Raw genomic sequence first — 21,500 nt, 5'->3', positions numbered from 1 at the left:
GGCGATGATGAAAAAGTCTCAAAATGGGTCATAGTGCACTATATACGCATGCTAAAATTGATAGGTTTTCCGAGAGTAAAATGCATTTATAGGCCATTTACTAGACTACCCGTGAGTTTAATCGTAGAACCCATGTGCGGCTTTAGAAGACCGCTTCAATACCTTTCCAAAACTGTCTTAATCGTCTCGCTAGGACACATGTTACGAAGTTATGGCCATTTGAAGGAATGCCAACTTTCCCATCCATACATATGGCCATGGTTGAAATTTTGAACGAAAATGCAAGGTCAACCATTATCGTTCTTATATCATTGAGGCTTCTTGCATAACCAAACCAAAGCCCTGGAACACAATAATAAGGATCTTGGCGATGAAAAAGTCTCAAAATGGGTCATAGTGCACTATATACGCATGCTAAAATTGATAGGTTTTCCCGAGTAAAATGCATTCAGAGCCCATTTACAAGACTATCCGTGAGTTTAATCGTAGAACCCATGTGCGGCATTAGAAGACCGCTTCAATACCTTTCCAAAACTGTCTTAATCGTCTCGCTAGGACACATGGTTACGAAGTTATGGCCATTTGAAGGAATGTCCAACTTTCCCATCCATCCATATGGCCATGGATGAAATTTTGACGAAAATGCAAGGTCAACCATTATCGTTCTTATATCATTGAGGCTTCTTGAATAACCAAACCAAAGCCCTGGAACACAATAATAAGGATCTTGGCGATGAAAAAGTCTCAAAATGGGTCATAGTGCACTATATACCATGCTAAAATTTATAGGTTTTCCCGAGTAAAATGCATTCAGAGCCCATTTACAAGACTATCCGTGAGTTTAATCGTAGAACCCATGTGCGGCTTTAGAAGACCGCTTCAATACCTTTCCAAAACTGTCTTAATCGTCTCGCTAGGACACATGGTTACGAAGTTATGACCATTTGAAGGAATGTCCAACTTTCCCATCCATCCATATGGCCATGGTTGAAATTTTGACGAAAATGCAAGGTCAACCATTATCGTTCTTATATCATTGAGGCTTCTTGATAACCAAACCAAAGCCCTGGAACACAATAATAAGGATCTTGGCGATGAAAAAGTCTCAAAATGGTCATAGTGCACTATATACGCATGCTAAATTGATAGGTTTTCCCGAGTAAAATGCATTCAGAGCCATTTACAAGACTATCCGTGAGTTTAATCGTAGAACCATGTGCGGCTTTAGAAGACCGCTTCAATACCTTTCCAAAACTGTCTTAATCGTCTCGCTAGGACACATGGTTACGAAGTTATGGCCATTTGAAGGAATATCCAACTTTCCCATCCATCCATATGGCCATGGTTGAAATTTGACGAAAATGCAAGGTCAACCATTATCGTTCTTATATCATTGAGGCTTCTTGATAACCAAACCAAAGCCCTGGAACACAATAATAAGGATCTTGGCGATGAAAAAGTCTCAAAATGGGTCATAGTGCACTATATACGCATGCTAAAATTGATAGGTTTTCCCAAGTAAATGCATTCAGAGCCCATTTACAAGACTATCCGTGAGTTCAATCGTAGAACCCATGTGCGGCTTTAGAAGACCGCTTCAATACCTTTCCAAAACTGTCTTAATCGTCTCGCTAGGACACATGGTTACGAAGTTATGGCCATTTGAAGGAATGTCTAACTTTCCCATCCATCCATATGGCCATGGTTGAAATTTTGACGAAAATGCAAGGTCAACCATTATCGTTCTTATATCATTGAGGCTTCTTGAATAACCAAACCAAAGCCCTGGAACACAATAATAAGGATCTTGGCGATGAAAAAAGTCTCAAAATGGGTCATAGTGCACTATATACGCATGCTAAAATTGATAGGTTTTCCCGAGTAAAATGCATTCAGAGCCCATTTACAAGACTATCCGTGAGTTTAATCGTAGAACCCATGTACGGCTTTAGAAGACCGCTTCAATACCTTTCCAAAACTGTCTTAATCGTCTCGCTAGGACACATGGTTACGATGTTATGGCCATGTGAAGGAATGTCCAACTTTCCCATCCATCCATATGGCCATGGTTGAAATTTTGACGAAAATGCAAGGTCACCATTATCGTTCTTATATCATTGAGGCTTCTTGAATAACCAAACCAAAGCCCTGGAACACAATAATAAGGATCTTGGCGATGAAAAAGTCTCAAAATGGGTCATAGTGCACTATATACGCATGCTAAAATTGATAGGTTTTCCCGAGTAAAATGCATTCAGAGCCCATTTACAAGACTATCCGTGAGTTTAATCGTAGAACCCATGTGCGGCTTTAGAAGACCGCTTCAATACCTTTCCAAAACTGTCTTAATCGTCTCGCTAGGACACATGGTTACGAAACTATGGCCATTTGAAGGAATGTCCAACTTTCCATCCATCCATATGGCCATGGTTGAAATTTTGACGAAAATGCAAGGTCAACCATTATCGTTCTTATATCATTGAGGCTTCTTGAATAACCAAACCAAAGCCCTGGAACACAATAATAAGGATCTTGGCGATGAAAAAGTCTCAAAATGGGTCATAGTGCACTATATACGCATGCTAAAATTGATAGGTTTTCCCGAGTAAAATGCATTCAGAGCCCATTTACAAGACTACCCGTGAGTTTAATCGTAGAAACCCATGTGCGGCTTTAGAAGACCGCTTCAATACCTTTCCAAAACTGTCTTAATCGTCTCGCTAGGACACATGGTTACGAAGTTATGGCCATTTGAAGGAATGTCCAACTTTCCCCTCCATCCATATGGCCATGGTTGAATTTTGACGAAAATGCAAGGTCAACATTATCGTTCTTATATCATTAAGGCTTCTTGAATAACCAAACCAAAGCCTGGAACACAATAATAAGGATCTTGGCGATGAAAAAGTCTCAAAATGGGTCATAGTGCACTATATACGCATGCTAAAATTGATAGGTTTTCCCGAGTAAAATGCATTCAGAGCCCATTTACAAGACTATCCGTGAGTTTAATCGTAGAACCCATGTGCGGCTTTAGAAGACCGCTTCAATACCTTTCCAAAACTGTCTTAATAGTCTCGCTAGGACACATGGTTACGAAGTTATGGCCATTTGAAGGAATGTCCAACTTTCCCCTCCATCCATATGGCCATGGTTGAAATTTTGACGAAAATGCAAGGTCAACCATTATAGTTCTTATATCATTGAGGCTTCTTGAATAACCAAACCAAAGCCCTGGAACACAATAATACGGATCTTGGCGATGAAAAAGTCTCAAATGGGTCATAGTGCACTATATACGCATGCTAAAATTGATAGGTTTTCCCGAGTAAAATGCATTCAGAGCCCATTTACAAGACTATCCGTGAGTTTAATTGTAGAATCCATGTGCGGCTTTAGAAGACCGCTTTAATACCTTTCCAAAACTGTCTTAATCGTCTCGCTAGGACACATGGTTACGAAGTTATGGCCATTTGAAGGAATGTCCAACTTTCCCATCCATCCATATGGCCATGGTTGAAATTTTGACGAAAATGCAAGGTCAACCATTATAGTTCTTATATCATTGAGGCTTCTTGAATAACCAAACCAAAGCCCTGGAACACAATAATACGGATCTTGGCGATGAAAAAGTCTCAAAATGGGTCATAGTGCACTATATACGCATGCTAAAATTGATAGGTTTTCCCGAGTAAAATGCATTCAGAGCCCATTTACAAGACTATCCGTGAGTTGAATCGTAGAACCCATATGGGGCTTTAGAAGACCGCTTCAATACCTTTCCAAAACTGTCTTAATCGTCTCGCTAGGACACATGGTTACGAAGTTATGGCCATTTGAAGGAAGTTCCAACTTTCCCATCCATCCATATGGCCATGGTTGAAATTTTGACGAAAATGCAAGGTCAACCATTATCGTTCTTATATCATTGAGGCTTCTTGAATAACCAAACCAAAGCCCTGGAACACAATAATAAGGATCTTGGCGATGAAAAAGTCTCAAAATGGGTCATAGTGCACTATATACGCATGCTACAATTGATAGGTTTTCCCGAGTAAAATGCATTCAGAGGCCATTTACAAGACTACCCGTGAGTTTAATCGTAGAACCCATGTGCGGCTTTAGAAGACCGCTTCAATACCTTTCCAAAACTGTCTTAATCGTCTCGCTAGGACACATGGTTACGAAGTTATGGCCATTTGAAGGAATGTCCAACTTTCCCATCCATCCATATGGCCATGGTTGAAATTTTGACGAAAATGCAAGGTCAACCATTATCGTTCTTATATCATTGAGGCTTCTTGAATAACCAAACCAAAGCCCTGGAACACAATAATAAGGATCTTGGCGATGAAAAGTCTCAAAATGGGTCATAGTGCACTATATACGCATGCTAAAATTGATAGGTTTTCCCGAGTAAAATGCATTCAGAGCCCATTTACAAGACTATCCGTGAGTTTAATCGTAGAACCCATGTGCGGCTTTAGAAGACCGCTTCAATACCTTTCCAAACTGTCTTAATCGTCTCGCTAGGACACATGGTTACGAAGTTATGGCCATTTGAAGGAATGTCCAACTTTCCCATCCATCCATATGGCCCTGGTTGAAATTTTGACGAAAATCCAAGGTCAACCATTATCGTTCTTATATCATTGAGGCTTCTTGAATAACCAAACCAAAGCCCTGGAACACAATAATAAGGATCTTGGCGATGAAAAAGTCTCAAAATGGGTCATAGTGCACTATATATACATGCTAAAATTGATAGGTTTTCCCGAGTAAAATGCATTCAGAGCCCATTTACAAGACTACCCGTGAGTTTAATCTTAGAACACATGTGCGACTTAAGAAGACCGCTTCAATACCTTTCCAAAACTGTCTTAATCGTCTCGCTAGGACACATGGTTACGAAGTTATGGCCATTTGAAGGAAGGTCCAACTTTCCCATCCATCCATATGGCCATGGTTGACATTTTGATGAAAATGCAAGGTCAACCATTATCGTTCTTATATCATTGAGGCTTCTTGAATAACCAAACCAAAGCCCTGGAACACAATAATAAGGAACTTGGCGATGAAAAAGTCTCAAAATGGGTCATAGTGCACTATATACGCATGCTAAAATTGATAGGTTTTCCCGAGTAAAATGCATTCAGAGCCCATTTACAAGACTATCCGTGAGTTGAATCGTAGAACCCATATGGGGCTTTAGAAGACCGCTTCAATACCTTTCAAAAACTGTCTTAATCGTCTCGCTAGGACACATGGTTACGAAGTTATGGCCATTTGAAGGAATGTCCAACTTTCCCATCCATCCATATGGCCATGGTTGAAATTTTGACGAAAATGCAAGGTCAACCATTATCGTTCTTATATCATTGAGGCTTCTTGAATAACCAAACCAAAGCCCTGGAACACAATAATAAGGATCTTAGCGATGAAAAAGTCTCAAAATGGGTCATAGTGCACTATATACGCATGCTAAAATTGATAGGTTTTCCCGAGTAAAATGCATTCAGAGCCCATTTACAAGACTATCCGTGAGTTTAATCGTAGAACCCATGTGCGGCTTTAGAAGACCGCTTCAATACCTTTCAAAAGCTGTCTTAATCGTCTCGCTAGGACACATGGTTACGAAGTTATGACCATTTGAAGGTATGTCCAACTTTCCCATCCATCCATATGGCCCTGGTTGAAATTTTGACGAAAATGCAAGGTCAACCATTATCGTTCTTATATCATTGAGGCTTCTTGAATAACCAAACCAAAGCCCTGGAACACAATAATAAGGATCTTGGCGATGAAAAAGTCTCAAAATGGGTCATAGTGCACTATATACGCATGCTACAATTGATAGGTTTTCCCGAGTAAAATGCATTCAGAGCCCATTTACAAGACTACCCGTGAGTTTAATCGTAGAACCCATGTGCGGCTTTAGAAGACCGCTTCAATACCTTTCCAAAACTGTCTTAATCGTCTCGCTAGGACACATGGTTACGAAGTTATGGCCATTTGAAGGAATGTCCAACTTTCCCATCCATCCATATGGCCATGGTTGAAATTTTGACGAAAATGCAAGGTCTATGCAAGGTCAACCATTATCGTTCTTATATCATTGAGGCTTCTTAAATAACCAAACCAAAGCCCTGGAACACAATAATAAGGATCTTGGCGATGAAAAAGTCTCAAAATGGGTCATAGTGCACTATATACGCATGCTAAAATTGATAGGTTTTCCCGAGTAAAATGCATTCAGAGCCCATTTACAAGACTATCCGTGAGTTTAATCGTAGAACCCATGTGCGGCTTTAGAAGACCGCTTCAATACCTTTCCAAAACTGTCTTAATCGTCTCGCTAGGACACATGGTTACGAAGTTATGGCCATTTGAAGGAATGTCCAACTTTCCCATCCATCCATATGGCCCTGGTTGAAATTTTGACGAAAATCCAAGGTCAACCATTATCGTTCTTATATCATTGAGGCTTCTTGAATAACCAAACCAAAGCCCTGGAACACAATAATAAGGATCTTGGCGATGAAAAAGTCTCAAAATGGGTCATAGTGCACTATATACCCATGCTACAATTGATAAGTTTTCCCGAGTAAAATGCATTCAGAGGCCATTTACAAGACTACCCGTGAGTTTAATCGTAGAACCCATGTGCGGCTTTAGAAGACCGCTTCAATACCTTTCCAAAACTGTCTTAATCGTCTTGCTAGGACACATGGTTACGAAGTTATGGCCATTTGAAGGAATGTCCAACTTTCCCATCCATCCATATGGCCCTGGTTGAAATTTTGACGAAAATGCAAGGTCAACCATTATCGTTCTTATATCATTGAGGCTTCTTGAATAACCAAACCAAAGCCCTGGAACACAATAATAAGGATCTTGGCGATGAAAAAGTCTCAAAATGGGTCATAGTGCATGTTGCGACGATCGCTTAGCAAAGATATTTTTGAAAGAAAAGGCGCGAGTAGAACTTTTAATAGCGAGAATTGCTTTTATTTTTCTTCACTTTAAAAACGTTTCTTTTGCACCGTTTCTCCTTTGCTATTGCCCTTGATTTCGTTCAAGCACGCTTCTTATGTCTTTGACCTCAGTCGACCCTTTCTTTGACCGATCTCGACCTAATGTCTGATTTGTCCCTTTTCGGGAATATCTAGTTGTACTCCTCTGCCGTTTTCGTCAGTTATCCCTTTCTCCTGCTTAGATAGCGCCATCTGTTGTTTGGTAGCAGAGTGAGTGCGCTCGATCTTGCCCTGGTCTCTAAACGTCACATACCGACTGTCAGTTATGGCCTCGTGGTGTTTATGTCAACATTCTCTTCCCCGTGAACGCATCTGCTTGCACGAGTTTGCCGTTCACTACTTCTGTTTCCGGTTTTATCCCTGCTGAGCTTTTTGGTGGTGTTGCTCCTGATCTACTTCAACATCTATTACTGCTAGCTTAACTGTGGGACGCTTTAGCATTTTACCTGTGGCAGTGCGGACTAAAGCTTGTCGAACGATACCATCTTTCCCTGGGAACGTTTCTTCCACTATCGCTCGTAACCATTCCTTCCTCGGACCTTCAGTTATGAAACATAGATCCCCTATTTGAAGCTGCTTACAGGATTTTAGCCATTTGGTTCGACGGTTCAGTGTTGGTATGTATTCTTTCAACCAACGATCCCACATAGCCTCGGAGAGGATTATCATTCGCTGGTAGTTACTTCGTAAAGCACTTGCTAGATCGGGTATTGTACGCAGTTTTTCTTTTGTACCAGCCGAGCTACCGATTGTTGTGCAGATGTGTGACCTTCCTGAGTAGCTTCATTCACTCCCTCTTCGCGATGGGTTCCGCGGGAGTTTTCGTGTGGGGCCTCAGGGAAAGGACCGCTTGTTGTTCCCCCTTCGCGGGAGTCGACGCAGGAACATTCCTCCAGTTGACGCGGGATTTGATGGATTCCCAGCATCATCTTTGTAGCACTCTCGTTGTTTGGGCCGTAGATGGCCCAACCTAGGATGCTTTTCACAGCGATGGGCTCGTCGGGCTGTCCGAACCGTGTCTCCAGTGGCCGTATCAGGTTCACATCGCTGAGTCCGATTAGCAGGGTGGGTCTTGCCGTCTCGAGCGATGTTGTCGGAAGGTGCTGTAGATGAGTAAAAGTACTTATCAGTGTGTCGTAATTAAAGTCATTAGACGGGAGACTTAGCTTGTTTATGGTGTGGGCGGCCGCTATGTTGTAGCGCCGCCCTCCCCCCTTCGCTGATATATCGAAGCTCACGCGGCGAGACGCTTCTTCTTTCCGGGATACGTCAGACGTCCAACAAAGCTCCAATGGATCTGCCTCTCCGTTGAGCCCCAATTGTAGGGCCAGGTCCGCTTCCACAATTGTAACAGATGATCCCTCGTCCAGGAAGGCTACTGCATCTACGGCTCTTCCATTATTGTAGACAGTCACGGGAACGATGCGAAAGATTGTCGATTGTTTCGAGAGGTGATGCGCTTGGTAGTGCACCTCTCGATATGTGTTCTGGCCACGGTGCAGCAAGGTATGATGTCGTTCGCTGCATCCTGGGACACGACACAGGAATCGCGATCGGCACGGTTTGGACCCGTGTTTATTGAGGCAGGTCGAGCAGAGTTGAAGTTTCGCCACGTTTTCGCATCGCTCGTCCACGTTCAACCGTTTAAACACTTCGCAGTGTTTGGCAACGTGTCCACGTATGGCGCAAAACAGACACTTGACGTGGCTGGGTAGAGGAGCATTCGGAACACTCGTAGTCGGTTCCGTTTCAGCAGGTCGTGCGTGGACGTGTGAATGGAAACTTCTAGAGCTCCTTGAGTTATCTGTTCGGGGGGAACATAAGCGGTAACGTCGCATGCGTCATCTACCAAAGCCTCCATAAAATCTCCGAAATGCTTCAATGTTGGTTCGGCAAATTGGTTTTTATACCGAGACCATTCTAGCCTTCTTGTAGCCGGTAGTTTTTCCACCAGATCCGCCAATAGCTCGGGGTTGTTGAAATGGCTTTGCATGTTGCTAAGCTTTAGGTGGTCACACAGGTTTATCACTTCTAGGCCGAACGTGATCAAGCTGTTCAGTTGTTCGGGTTTCGGCGGATCGAGTTTTCGCGCGTTATCCGTGAGCAGCCTAATGAGCTGGGCCGGTTTTCCAAAAAGCTTTTCTAGTCGCTTGATGATGAAAGGCGCGGCATTGGGTAACCTCAGCTTTGACTGGACGGCGTCTCGAGCGGGGCCTCTTAAACATTCTACCACCTGATGGTATTTTCACCGTCCGTGTAGCCACAAGCCTTTGTCGTCTCCTCGTAACAGTTGAGAAACACTGCCCATTCCTTTGAGCATCCGGAGAATATTGGTAGCTTTTTCGGAAACATATCTCGCGCGATGCTCTGCGCTGCTGTCCGCACGGGTGTTTCGAGTGGGATTGACGAACTTACCAATTGCCTGTATTGCGTTGGGAGTTCTCTGGGTTGTGCAATGTTATGCACCGTCGTTCGTGCAGGCATCTCCAGCGGGGTTGACGAATTTGCCTGCAGCTTTTGCAGCGAGGAGGGTTCAGCTTCATTTCGAACTGTTGGTTTGGCCGATGTTTCTCGCTGTTTCTGTTCCTGACGCTTCACCCATTCAGCTGTTCTATCAGTTTTGGCGATGGAGGAATAAACTGAGAGATTTTCCAGCTCATCTTCCAAGGCATTTTGTAGCGTTTGATGTTGCAGTTGCATTTCAGCCATTTTTGCCGTAATCTCGGCTTCCATTTTCTGCTACTCCGCCAGCAGTTTTTGTTTCTGCAACTCTTGCTCCTTCTCCAAACGTTGGAGTGCCACTTGTGCCGATATACGTGAGGAGCTGGAGGCAGATTTTCTCGAGTGGCTTTTGGCAATGGTAGGGACTTTTAGAGGCTTAGCTGATGGTTCCTCGCTAGTACCAGGCATCGACTCCGATCTCTCTGCACTTTTAAGAGGATCGGGCTGCTGACTTGGTCCTGCTGCAACCGCCATCGCTTTCTCGCTCTTCGGGCGCCTCGTCTTCTTCGACGGTCCTGGCCCTTTTCCTACGCACTTTTCACACACCCAGTACTCTTCTGCCACACTTTCAGCAACTCCGGCGCAACTAAAGTGGCACCACTTTTTACACTCTTGACACTGCACCATGTCATCGATATCGTTTGGCGAATCGCACATTATACACTCGCACTTATTCGCGGGCATTTTGGTAACACGAAACTTTTAACGAAAAGTTTTTAAAGATTGTTGCGACGATCGCTTAGCAAAGATACTGATCGCGCAAATCCCTACGTTGTGGTATATTTTTAAGAAAACCAGAACACGCTTTCACAATTTTACATACTTTATTTAACGCGCGCTGTCGAGAGCCGTTTCTCCTTCGTGGTCGGTTACAAGAATGAATATCATTATGGCAGCTTATTCCCGCGATCTAATTCCCTACCAATACACACAAAAACAGCACCTGTCAATCGTTTCGTTTATCGGTGAAACGCATATGCAAATAACGCAAGTGAAATATTTCACTCGGAACTATGGGCATTTAAAAACATGAAACGTAAACATACTCCCCGCCTTGATGGGACATCAACAGCAAAACAATAACAAACTTTCACCTGTCAAGGCGGCTCCGCTTCTAATAAACATGTGCTTTCAACTCAACGTTCTTTAAAGTGTGTGATTACTAGTGGGTAAAACGCAAATTTTCGTAATCGGACGCTTAATCGTTCCCTTGGCGGTACGCAACGTTACAACTCGTACAAGTCCGTCCAGTCCGGGGTGAGTATCAGTTATACGCGCTAACGGCCAACGTGTGGTAGGGAGTAGCTCGTCGACCACAATCACCATCCTTCCAGGCTGGATGTCATCAGCTCGTGCGTTCGATCGCGGGACCTTCTGCATTTCCTGGAGATACTCCTTCTGCCAGTGCTTCCAAAACTTCTGCACTAGTAGTTGAAGCTTCTGCAGGTGCTCGTAAGTGTTCATAGGTACGTGTTGGAAATCGGGATCTGGCAAGGCAACCATGGACGTGCCTATTAAAAAATGAGACGGGGTTAGTGCAGCTAAATCATTAGGATCATCAGATACCGGCAATAGAGGACGAGAATTCATGGCAGCCTCGATCTGATGCAGCACCGTATAGTAGCCCTCGAAGGAAAGGCGTGTGCTCCCAAGGTGACGAAACAGATGACGTTTTGCAGTCTTCACGGCAGCCTCCCAGAGACCGCCAAAGTGTGGTGCTCGGGGTGGTATCATGTGCCATCGGATACCTTGCTCAGCACATGATTTTGCGATGGCGCCCATCTCGGCCTCATTGGACAGCCGCTCGAATAACTCCTTCAATTCGTTCCTAGCTCCTTCAAAGTTCTTCCCGTTGTCTGAGTGCAAATGCTCTGGTAAGCCTCTCCTTGCACAGAATCTTCTTAGGGCAGCTAAAAACCCTTGCGTGGACAAATCACCAACAAGTTCCAAATGGACTGCCTTTGTAGCAAAGCAGACAAACACGCACAGGTACGCCTTCAACGATGCGGCACGACGATGTACTGGTTTCAAGTAGAACGGTCCAGCATAATCAACCCCAGTAACTGCAAATGGTCGACTCGGCTGCACTCTTCCGGATGGCAGCTGACCAGTTTGCTGCTCCACAAGTGCAGGTTGGTAACGATTGCATCGATAACAGCTTCTCACAACGCTTTTGACAAGCATTCGTCCATTCATCGGCCAAAACTCCTCACGGATGTGTGAAAGTAATACACGACCTCCACCATGCAGCAATACACGATGCTCATGTTCAGCAATCAAACGAGCCAACGGGTGATGTTTTGGGAGAACCGCAGGATGCTTGGTTTGGAAGGGCAGTTGCGCAAAGTTTAGCCTACCGCCTACTCGGATGATTTCCTTTTCGTCAAGGAACGGGGTAAGTCGATTTAAAACCGAACATTTTCTCACTTGCTTTCGTTCTTTTAGATCCCGTAATTCTTCGGCGAATACTTCACGCTGCGCAAGACGGACTAAAACGTTGACGGCTTCTACTCGCTCTTGAACGGTGAGCACTTCTGCAGAGATTGCATCCTCATTCACTTCATTCGTCGAAATATCCGCAGAATTGTTGCTCCTTTTTTGCTGAACAAGTTGCCGAAGGTACGTGGCAAATCGTAAACAATATGCAACAACATTTACAAGGCGAGTATACGATGACCAACGCAGGAAAAACCAATTGTAACTCGGCGCCGTATGAATCGATGTCTGCAACACCTTCAGCGCTCTCTCTTCATCATCTCCTTCAGAAGGATCGGATACGGGCCAAAACTTCTCTGAGAGCGCGAGCCACGAAGGCCCATGTTTCCACGATCGACTCTCGTTAAAATCAGCAACTGACATACCACGAGATACTAAATCAGCTGGGTTCTCAATTCCAGCAACGTGTTTCCATTTGCATCCGGCGGTAAAATGCTGTATCTCGGAAACTCTATTGGCAACAAATGTCTTCCATGTATTCGGCGGCTGCTTTAACCAATTTAGACAAATTGACGAATCGGTCCAAAACCACGATCCATCTATCCTCATGTCGATAGCACGCTTAATGCGGTTATGTAAGTGCACAGCAAGGACGCAGGCACACAGCTCAAGTCGAGCGATGGATAACCGCTTCAGTGGCGCTACTTTGCTCTTCGATGCCAGTAGCACGACACGAACAACACCAGCTTCCTCCGACCGCACATAAGTACATGCTCCGTACGCAGCGATGGACGCATCAGCAAACGTGTGCAGTTCCATTTTGGTTACATTAGGAAGCAACACATAGCGATCCATGCTACAATTGGTCAAAGAAGATACCTCGCGTTGAAACTGCTTCCATTTAGCAACAATACAATCAGGCAAAGGATCGTCCCAATCGCACGAAGACACCCACATCTCCTGCATGATGGTTTTGGCGCGAATGATGATTGGAGCCATCATTCCTAAAGGGTCATACATTTTAGCTATAGTGGAAAGTACTGACCGTTTTGTTGCGACTGCACTGTCTGGCTGTATCATGCAATCAAATTGCAACACATCTTCTTGAGGCTGCCAGCTGATGCCAAGGGTTTTCACCGTTTCATGGGTAGCGAAACACAACGATGATTTTGTACCGATCTGCGAATCATCCAAACCCTCAAGCACCTCTAGACGATTGGACGTCCATTTTCGCAGCTCGAAACCTCCTTTGCTCAGTAGAACGCTCAACTCTTTCCGCAACTGGATGGCAGCTTCGATGGATTGCGCTCCACCGATAAAATCGTCGACATAAAAATTCTTCTTCAGCGCGGATCCAGCAAGAGCGTAGACAGCACCTTCATCCTCTGCCAATTGCACTAACGTTCGTGTCGCAAGAAACGAAGAAGGAGCCAGTCCATACGTTACGGTATTCAGCTCATATTCTTGCAAAGGGTGTTGTGGTGAGAATCTATACAAAATGCGTACAAGAGCCCGATCATCAGGGTGCAGTAACACTTGCCTATACATCTTGGCAATGTCTCCAACTAATGCAACACGGTATGTGCGAAAACGCAACAATTGATCCAGCAAATCATCTTGCACCACTGGGCCAACGCAAAGCTATTCATTAAGAGAGAAGCCACTTGTGGTTTTCGCCGAGCCATCAAATACTACCCGTATTTTGGTCGTGGTACTTGTTTCTTTAAATACAGGGTGGTGTGGCAAATAATAACATTCTGTAGGTTCCGGCGTTCCTTTACGTACTGCAGTCATGTGCCCAAGATCCAGATACTCTCTCATGAACGCGTGATACTCCTCCTTCACTTTTGAATCGCGTTCAAACCTTTTCTCCAGAAGGTGAAATCTGCGCTGTGCTCCTGACTTAGATTCGCCAAGCCTCAGTCCAAAGTCAGGATGACGTGGCATGCGTACGATATATCGACCTTCTTCATTTCTCTCCGTCGTCTTCTGGTACAGCTCTTCACACCTCTTTTCTTCGGGAGAGTATCCATCTTTATTTTGCAGCGATTCGATCTTCCAAAACCGCTCCATACTTTCTTCCAGCGATAACATGCACACGGCTGCAGATACTTGTGACACAGGAGAATGAGGAGGAAATTGTGCAGTTGCTGAGCCGGCTACGATCCAACCAAATACACTCTCAATCAGCCACGGAAGTTGATCAGATAACTGCAAACGCGCAGAGGAGGGGAACAAAGAGTAATAGTGTTTAGCCCCTATGATCAAGTCAACTGGCTGTGCTTTATTGAATTGAGGATCAGCTAACACGATTCCTTCTGGTATTTTCCAATCAGCGATAGATACGTCTTGAGTAGGAAGGTTAGCAGTTAACTTGTCCATCAACAAAAACTTCATTGTGCAACTAAATGGTTGCTTCTTCGACACCACTTCAGCTACGACCGCTTCTCGAGCATGAGATGTACAACTGCCAGCACCGTTGATTTTTACATTCGCTCTCTCTCGTGGTAGTTGAAGTAAACATGCGAGTCTTTTGGTCATTAAGTTCGGCTGCGACGCGCTATCCAGCAGAGCGCGAACCGGATGTTCCTGGCCAAATGCGTCAACAATAACTAATCGCACAGTGAGAAGAAAAACATGCTCATTTATCTCGATGTCTCCCGCGGCATTTTGGCTGTGCACTACAGTTTCATTTATGGCTTTGTGAGGACCGGGAGAGGCTGACATCGCCATACTAGATTCCATTCGGCTTTCGGGTGCGCTATTCGAACCGCGATGCAACAAAGAATGATGCCTCTCTCCACAATGTTTACAATTATGTACCGCAGGGCAGCTACGTACTACATGTCCTACCTTTAAACAATTGTTACATACCCTCTTCGTATGGACTATCTGCATACGTTCAGACAGCGGAAGGCGGATAAACTTGTAACAGTTTCCCAGCAGATGGCCATGTTGGCAGTGTGGGCATTTTCTCGTAGTACTCGCAACAGACGAGCAAGAAGAAAGATGCGTTGGCGTTCGTCTCATCTGTGGGTAGGTAGGCTCTCTGCTCGATTGATGGTTCATGGAGATTGACTCAAGTATTCTCATTTTTCGTTGCAGAAACTCGATCAAAGTATTGTAGTCAGGCGTTTCTAATGTGGAGGCATGATCTTCCCACGTTTTTAGGGTCTCTTCTGGCTGCTTGGTGCACAGCACATACTCTAGCATGGTGCTCCAATGCTCCGTTTTCTCGCCGAGTTGCTGCAGCATTTTTAACATGACGATCAAAATCGTCCACGAGCTTATGCAGGGCCACATTAGATTCCCTAGTTACACGGGCCATACAAAATATTGACTGCAGGTGTCTCTTCTTTTGCAGATAGTCATTAGCGTAGCGATCCACCAAAGACTTCCAAGCTATCTGATAATTTCCTGCGCATAATGGAACCGATTCAATGAGCTTCGCAGCTTCACCCTTTAATGCAGCGCGAAGATAATGGAATTTTTGAATTTCCATTACCTCGGAATTGTTGTGTATAAGCGCTTCGAACGTGTCACGAAAAGCAGCCCAATGCATGTCGTCTCCACTAAACTCCGGTAGGGCAATGGTAGGCAGTTTTATGCCGGACACTGCCACGCTGCTGGCAGATGAAGTAGCGGAGGACGCGTGCGGCAAAAGCGCACTTAACGATGCTCTCGTGACGTACAGCTTCTCTTCGATGACAGCACGAACTTGGCCTTCTTCTCCACGTAACTCTGATGGTGCCAAGTTTTCGATATGCTGCTGAACATTGTCGAATTCGGCCGCCAGATTCTCAAGTTCCGCAATTCGAAACGGTACTTGGGAGCAGTCTCTAGCAGGAACGTAGTTCGACACGAAAACAGATGCTCGGTTCAATTTCTCTTCCAGGGTTAAGCGGCGGGAAAGCAGGAGCTCCATGTTGGCCATTTTTGATGCACTGAGGACGATGAACTAAGATGACGATTTTGCGCGCGAAACCAATCGACACTTAAACCGACGTGTAGAATACGGAAATATCGGACGCGAGACGCGGAACGCGGGACGGGGTTACAACACGAACGCGTAAATGTTCAAAGAATCGTATCCTAACGTAGAAGACGATTTACACGACGAATAAATCAAACACTCACGGAAAACGTAACGCACAAAATCTTAGTCCTGATTTTTGAAAATGGTGTCCAAAAAGGTGTGGCCGAAAAACTGTCGCAATTGCTACGCAGCAAACGTACAGACGTAGCAGGACAAAACACGGGCGCACAAACACTTTAAACCAAAAAACGCGAATCAGCAACTAGCGAAATAACGATGTGTAAGGTCCACGATTTAACCGAAAAGAATGTTCACAAATCACGAAGGAGAAAGTAGTGTCACAAACGTTCACAGAAAGACGGTACTGTGAAGGGACGGAGCACCAAATAAACGGACAAACAGGCACAAAAGTTATGTAATTAAATTTCCGCAGCAATCCTGGTCACGGCACCAATTTATGATCGCGCAAATCCCTACGTTGTGCTATATTTTTAAGAAAACCAGAACACGCTTTCACAATTTTACATACTTTATTTAACGCGCGCTGTCGAGAGCCGATTTCTCCTTCGTGGTCGGTTACAAGAATGAATATCATTATGGCAGCTTATTCCCGCGATCTAATTCCCTACCAATACACACAAACAGCACCTGTCAATCGTTTCGTTTATCGGTGAAACGCATATGCAAATAACGCAAGTGAAATATTTCACTCGGAACTATGGGCATTTAAAAACATGAAACGTAAACATACTCCCCGCCTTGATGGGACATCAACAGCAAAACAATAACAAACTTTCACCTGTCAAGGCGGCTCCGCTTCTAATAAACATGTGCTTTCAACTCAACGTTCTTTAAAGTGTGTGATTACTAGTGGGTAAAACGCAAATTTTCGTAATCGGACGCTTAATCGTTCCCTTGGCGGTACGCAACGTTACAACTCGTACAAGTCCGTCCAGTCCGGGGTGAGTATCAGTTATACGCGCTAACGGCCAACGTGTGGTAGGGAGTAGCTCGTCGACCACAATCACCATCCTTCCAGGCTGGATGTCATCAGCTCGTGCGTTCGATCGCGGGACCTTCTGCATTTCCTGGAGATACTCCTTCTGCCAGTGCTTCCAAAACTTCTGCACTAGTAGTTGAAGCTTCTGCAGGTGCTCGTAAGTGTTCATAGGTACGTGTTGGAAATCGGGATCTGGCAAGGCAACCATGGACGTGCCTATTAAAAAATGAGACGGGGTTAGTGCAGCTAAATCATTAGGATCATCAGATACCGGCAATAGAGGACGAGAATTCATGGCAGCCTCGATCTGATGCAGCACCGTATAGTAGCCCTCGAAGGAAAGGCGTGTGCTCCCAAGGTGACGAAACAGATGACGTTTTGCAGTCTTCACGGCAGCCTCCCAGAGACCGCCAAAGTGTGGTGCTCGGGGTGGTATCATGTGCCATCGGATACCTTGCTCAGCACATGATTTTGCGATGGCGCCCATCTCGGCCTCATTGGACAGCCGCTCGAATAACTCCTTCAATTCGTTCCTAGCTCCTTCAAAGTTCTTCCCGTTGTCTGAGTGCAAATGCTCTGGTAAGCCTCTCCTTGCACAGAATCTTCTTAGGGCAGCTAAAAACCCTTGCGTGGACAAATCACCAACAAGTTCCAAATGGACTGCCTTTGTAGCAAAGCAGACAAACACGCACAGGTACGCCTTCAACGATGCGGCACGACGATGTACTGGTTTCAAGTAGAACGGTCCAGCATAATCAACCCCAGTAACTGCAAATGGTCGACTCGGCTGCACTCTTCCGGATGGCAGCTGACCAGTTTGCTGCTCCACAAGTGCAGGTTGGTAACGATTGCATCGATAACAGCTTCTCACAACGCTTTTGACAAGCATTCGTCCATTCATCGGCCAAAACTCCTCACGGATGTGTGAAAGTAATACACGACCTCCACCATGCAGCAATACACGATGCTCATGTTCAGCAATCAAACGAGCCAACGGGTGATGTTTTGGGAGAACCGCAGGATGCTTGGTTTGGAAGGGCAGTTGCGCAAAGTTTAGCCTACCGCCTACTCGGATGATTTCCTTTTCGTCAAGGAACGGGGTAAGTCGATTTAAAACCGAACATTTTCTCACTTGCTTTCGTTCTTTTAGATCCCGTAATTCTTCGGCGAATACTTCACGCTGCGCAAGACGGACTAAAACGTTGACGGCTTCTACTCGCTCTTGAACGGTGAGCACTTCTGCAGAGATTGCATCCTCATTCACTTCATTCGTCGAAATATCCGCAGAATTGTTGCTCCTTTTTTGCTGAACAAGTTGCCGAAGGTACGTGGCAAATCGTAAACAATATGCAACAACATTTACAAGGCGAGTATACGATGACCAACGCAGGAAAAACCAATTGTAACTCGGCGCCGTATGAATCGATGTCTGCAACACCTTCAGCGCTCTCTCTTCATCATCTCCTTCAGAAGGATCGGATACGGGCCAAAACTTCTCTGAGAGCGCGAGCCACGAAGGCCCATGTTTCCACGATCGACTCTCGTTAAAATCAGCAACTGACATACCACGAGATACTAAATCAGCTGGGTTCTCAATTCCAGCAACGTGTTTCCATTTGCATCCGGCGGTAAAATGCTGTATCTCGGAAACTCTATTGGCAACAAATGTCTTCCATGTATTCGGCGGCTGCTTTAACCAATTTAGACAAATTGACGAATCGGTCCAAAACCACGATCCATCTATCCTCATGTCGATAGCACGCTTAATGCGGTTATGTAAGTGCACAGCAAGGACGCAGGCACACAGCTCAAGTCGAGCGATGGATAACCGCTTCAGTGGCGCTACTTTGCTCTTCGATGCCAGTAGCACGACACGAACAACACCAGCTTCCTCCGACCGCACATAAGTACATGCTCCGTACGCAGCGATGGACGCATCAGCAAACGTGTGCAGTTCCATTTTGGTTACATTAGGAAGCAACACATAGCGATCCATGCTACAATTGGTCAAAGAAGATACCTCGCGTTGAAACTGCTTCCATTTAGCAACAATACAATCAGGCAAAGGATCGTCCCAATCGCACGAAGACACCCACATCTCCTGCATGATGGTTTTGGCGCGAATGATGATTGGAGCCATCATTCCTAAAGGGTCATACATTTTAGCTATAGTGGAAAGTACTGACCGTTTTGTTGCGACTGCACTGTCTGGCTGTATCATGCAATCAAATTGCAACACATCTTCTTGAGGCTGCCAGCTGATGCCAAGGGTTTTCACCGTTTCATGGGTAGCGAAACACAACGATGATTTTGTACCGATCTGCGAATCATCCAAACCCTCAAGCACCTCTAGACGATTGGACGTCCATTTTCGCAGCTCGAAACCTCCTTTGCTCAGTAGAACGCTCAACTCTTTCCGCAACTGGATGGCAGCTTCGATGGATTGCGCTCCACCGATAAAATCGTCGACATAAAAATTCTTCTTCAGCGCGGATCCAGCAAGAGCGTAGACAGCACCTTCATCCTCTGCCAATTGCACTAACGTTCGTGTCGCAAGAAACGAAGAAGGAGCCAGTCCATACGTTACGGTATTCAGCTCATATTCTTGCAAAGGGTGTTGTGGTGAGAATCTATACAAAATGCGTACAAGAGCCCGATCATCAGGGTGCAGTAACACTTGCCTATACATCTTGGCAATGTCTCCAACTAATGCAACACGGTATGTGCGAAAACGCAACAATTGATCCAGCAAATCATCTTGCACCACTGGGCCAACGCAAAGCTATTCATTAAGAGAGAAGCCACTTGTGGTTTTCGCCGAGCCATCAAATACTACCCGTATTTTGGTCGTGGTACTTGTTTCTTTAAATACAGGGTGGTGTGGCAAATAATAACATTCTGTAGGTTCCGGCGTTCCTTTACGTACTGCAGTCATGTGCCCAAGATCCAGATACTCTCTCATGAACGCGTGATACTCCTCCTTCACTTTTGAATCGCGTTCAAACCTTTTCTCCAGAAGGTGAAATCTGCGCTGTGCTCCTGACTTAGATTCGCCAAGCCTCAGTCCAAAGTCAGGATGACGTGGCATGCGTACGATATATCGACCTTCTTCATTTCTCTCCGTCGTCTTCTGGTACAGCTCTTCACACCTCTTTTCTTCGGGAGAGTATCCATCTTTATTTTGCAGCGATTCGATCTTCCAAAACCGCTCCATACTTTCTTCCAGCGATAACATGCACACGGCTGCAGATACTTGTGACACAGGAGAATGAGGAGGAAATTGTGCAGTTGCTGAGCCGGCTACGATCCAACCAAATACACTCTCAATCAGCCACGGAAGTTGATCAGATAACTGCAAACGCGCAGAGGAGGGGAACAAAGAGTAATAGTGTTTAGCCCCTATGATCAAGTCAACTGGCTGTGCTTTATTGAATTGAGGATCAGCTAACACGATTCCTTCTGGTATTTTCCAATCAGCGATAGATACGTCTTGAGTAGGAAGGTTAGCAGTTAACTTGTCCATCAACAAAAACTTCATTGTGCAACTAAATGGTTGCTTCTTCGACACCACTTCAGCTACGACCGCTTCTCGAGCATGAGATGTACAACTGCCAGCACCGTTGATTTTTACATTCGCTCTCTCTCGTGGTAGTTGAAGTAAACATGCGAGTCTTTTGGTCATTAAGTTCGGCTGCGACGCGCTATCCAGCAGAGCGCGAACCGGATGTTCCTGGCCAAATGCGTCAACAATAACTAATCGCACAGTGAGAAGAAAAACATGCTCATTTATCTCGATGTCTCCCGCGGCATTTTGGCTGTGCACTACAGTTTCATTTATGGCTTTGTGAGGACCGGGAGAGGCTGACATCGCCATACTAGATTCCATTCGGCTTTCGGGTGCGCTATTCGAACCGCGATGCAACAAAGAATGATGCCTCTCTCCACAATGTTTACAATTATGTACCGCAGGGCAGCTACGTACTACATGTCCTACCTTTAAACAATTGTTACATACCCTCTTCGTATGGACTATCTGCATACGTTCAGACAGCGGAAGGCGGATAAACTTGTAACAGTTTCCCAGCAGATGGCCATGTTGGCAGTGTGGGCATTTTCTCGTAGTACTCGCAACAGACGAGCAAGAAGAAAGATGCGTTGGCGTTCGTCTCATCTGTGGGTAGGTAGGCTCTCTGCTCGATTGATGGTTCATGGAGATTGACTCAAGTATTCTCATTTTTCGTTGCAGAAACTCGATCAAAGTATTGTAGTCAGGCGTTTCTAATGTGGAGGCATGATCTTCCCACGTTTTTAGGGTCTCTTCTGGCTGCTTGGTGCACAGCACATACTCTAGCATGGTGCTCCAATGCTCCGTTTTCTCGCCGAGTTGCTGCAGCATTTTTAACATGACGATCAAAATCGTCCACGAGCTTATGCAGGGCCACATTAGATTCCCTAGTTACACGGGCCATACAAAATATTGACTGCAGGTGTC

General features: G+C 45.2%; 2 long non-coding RNA genes across 2 annotated transcripts; both read left to right on the top strand.

Annotated features, from left to right (window-relative positions):
- The first annotated feature begins 11,946 nt into the window (after positions 1–11,946).
- On the top strand, positions 11,947–12,156 carry LOC121603073. Its single transcript, XR_006006589.1, has 2 exons — positions 11,947–12,060; positions 12,119–12,156. It is a non-coding gene; the product is annotated as an uncharacterized LOC121603073 (long non-coding RNA).
- A 5,967-nt stretch (positions 12,157–18,123) lies between these two features.
- Positions 18,124–18,333, top strand: LOC121603074. The gene is made up of 2 exons (XR_006006590.1): positions 18,124–18,237; positions 18,296–18,333. It is a non-coding gene; the product is annotated as an uncharacterized LOC121603074 (long non-coding RNA).
- Positions 18,334–21,500: the final 3,167 nt, after the last annotated feature.

This window comes from Anopheles merus, unplaced genomic scaffold (genome assembly GCF_017562075.2).
Source record: "Anopheles merus strain MAF unplaced genomic scaffold, AmerM5.1 LNR4000815, whole genome shotgun sequence".
Classification (NCBI taxonomy): Eukaryota; Metazoa; Arthropoda; class Insecta; order Diptera; family Culicidae; genus Anopheles; species Anopheles merus.
This window is presented reverse-complemented; position numbering and strand designations above follow the sequence as displayed.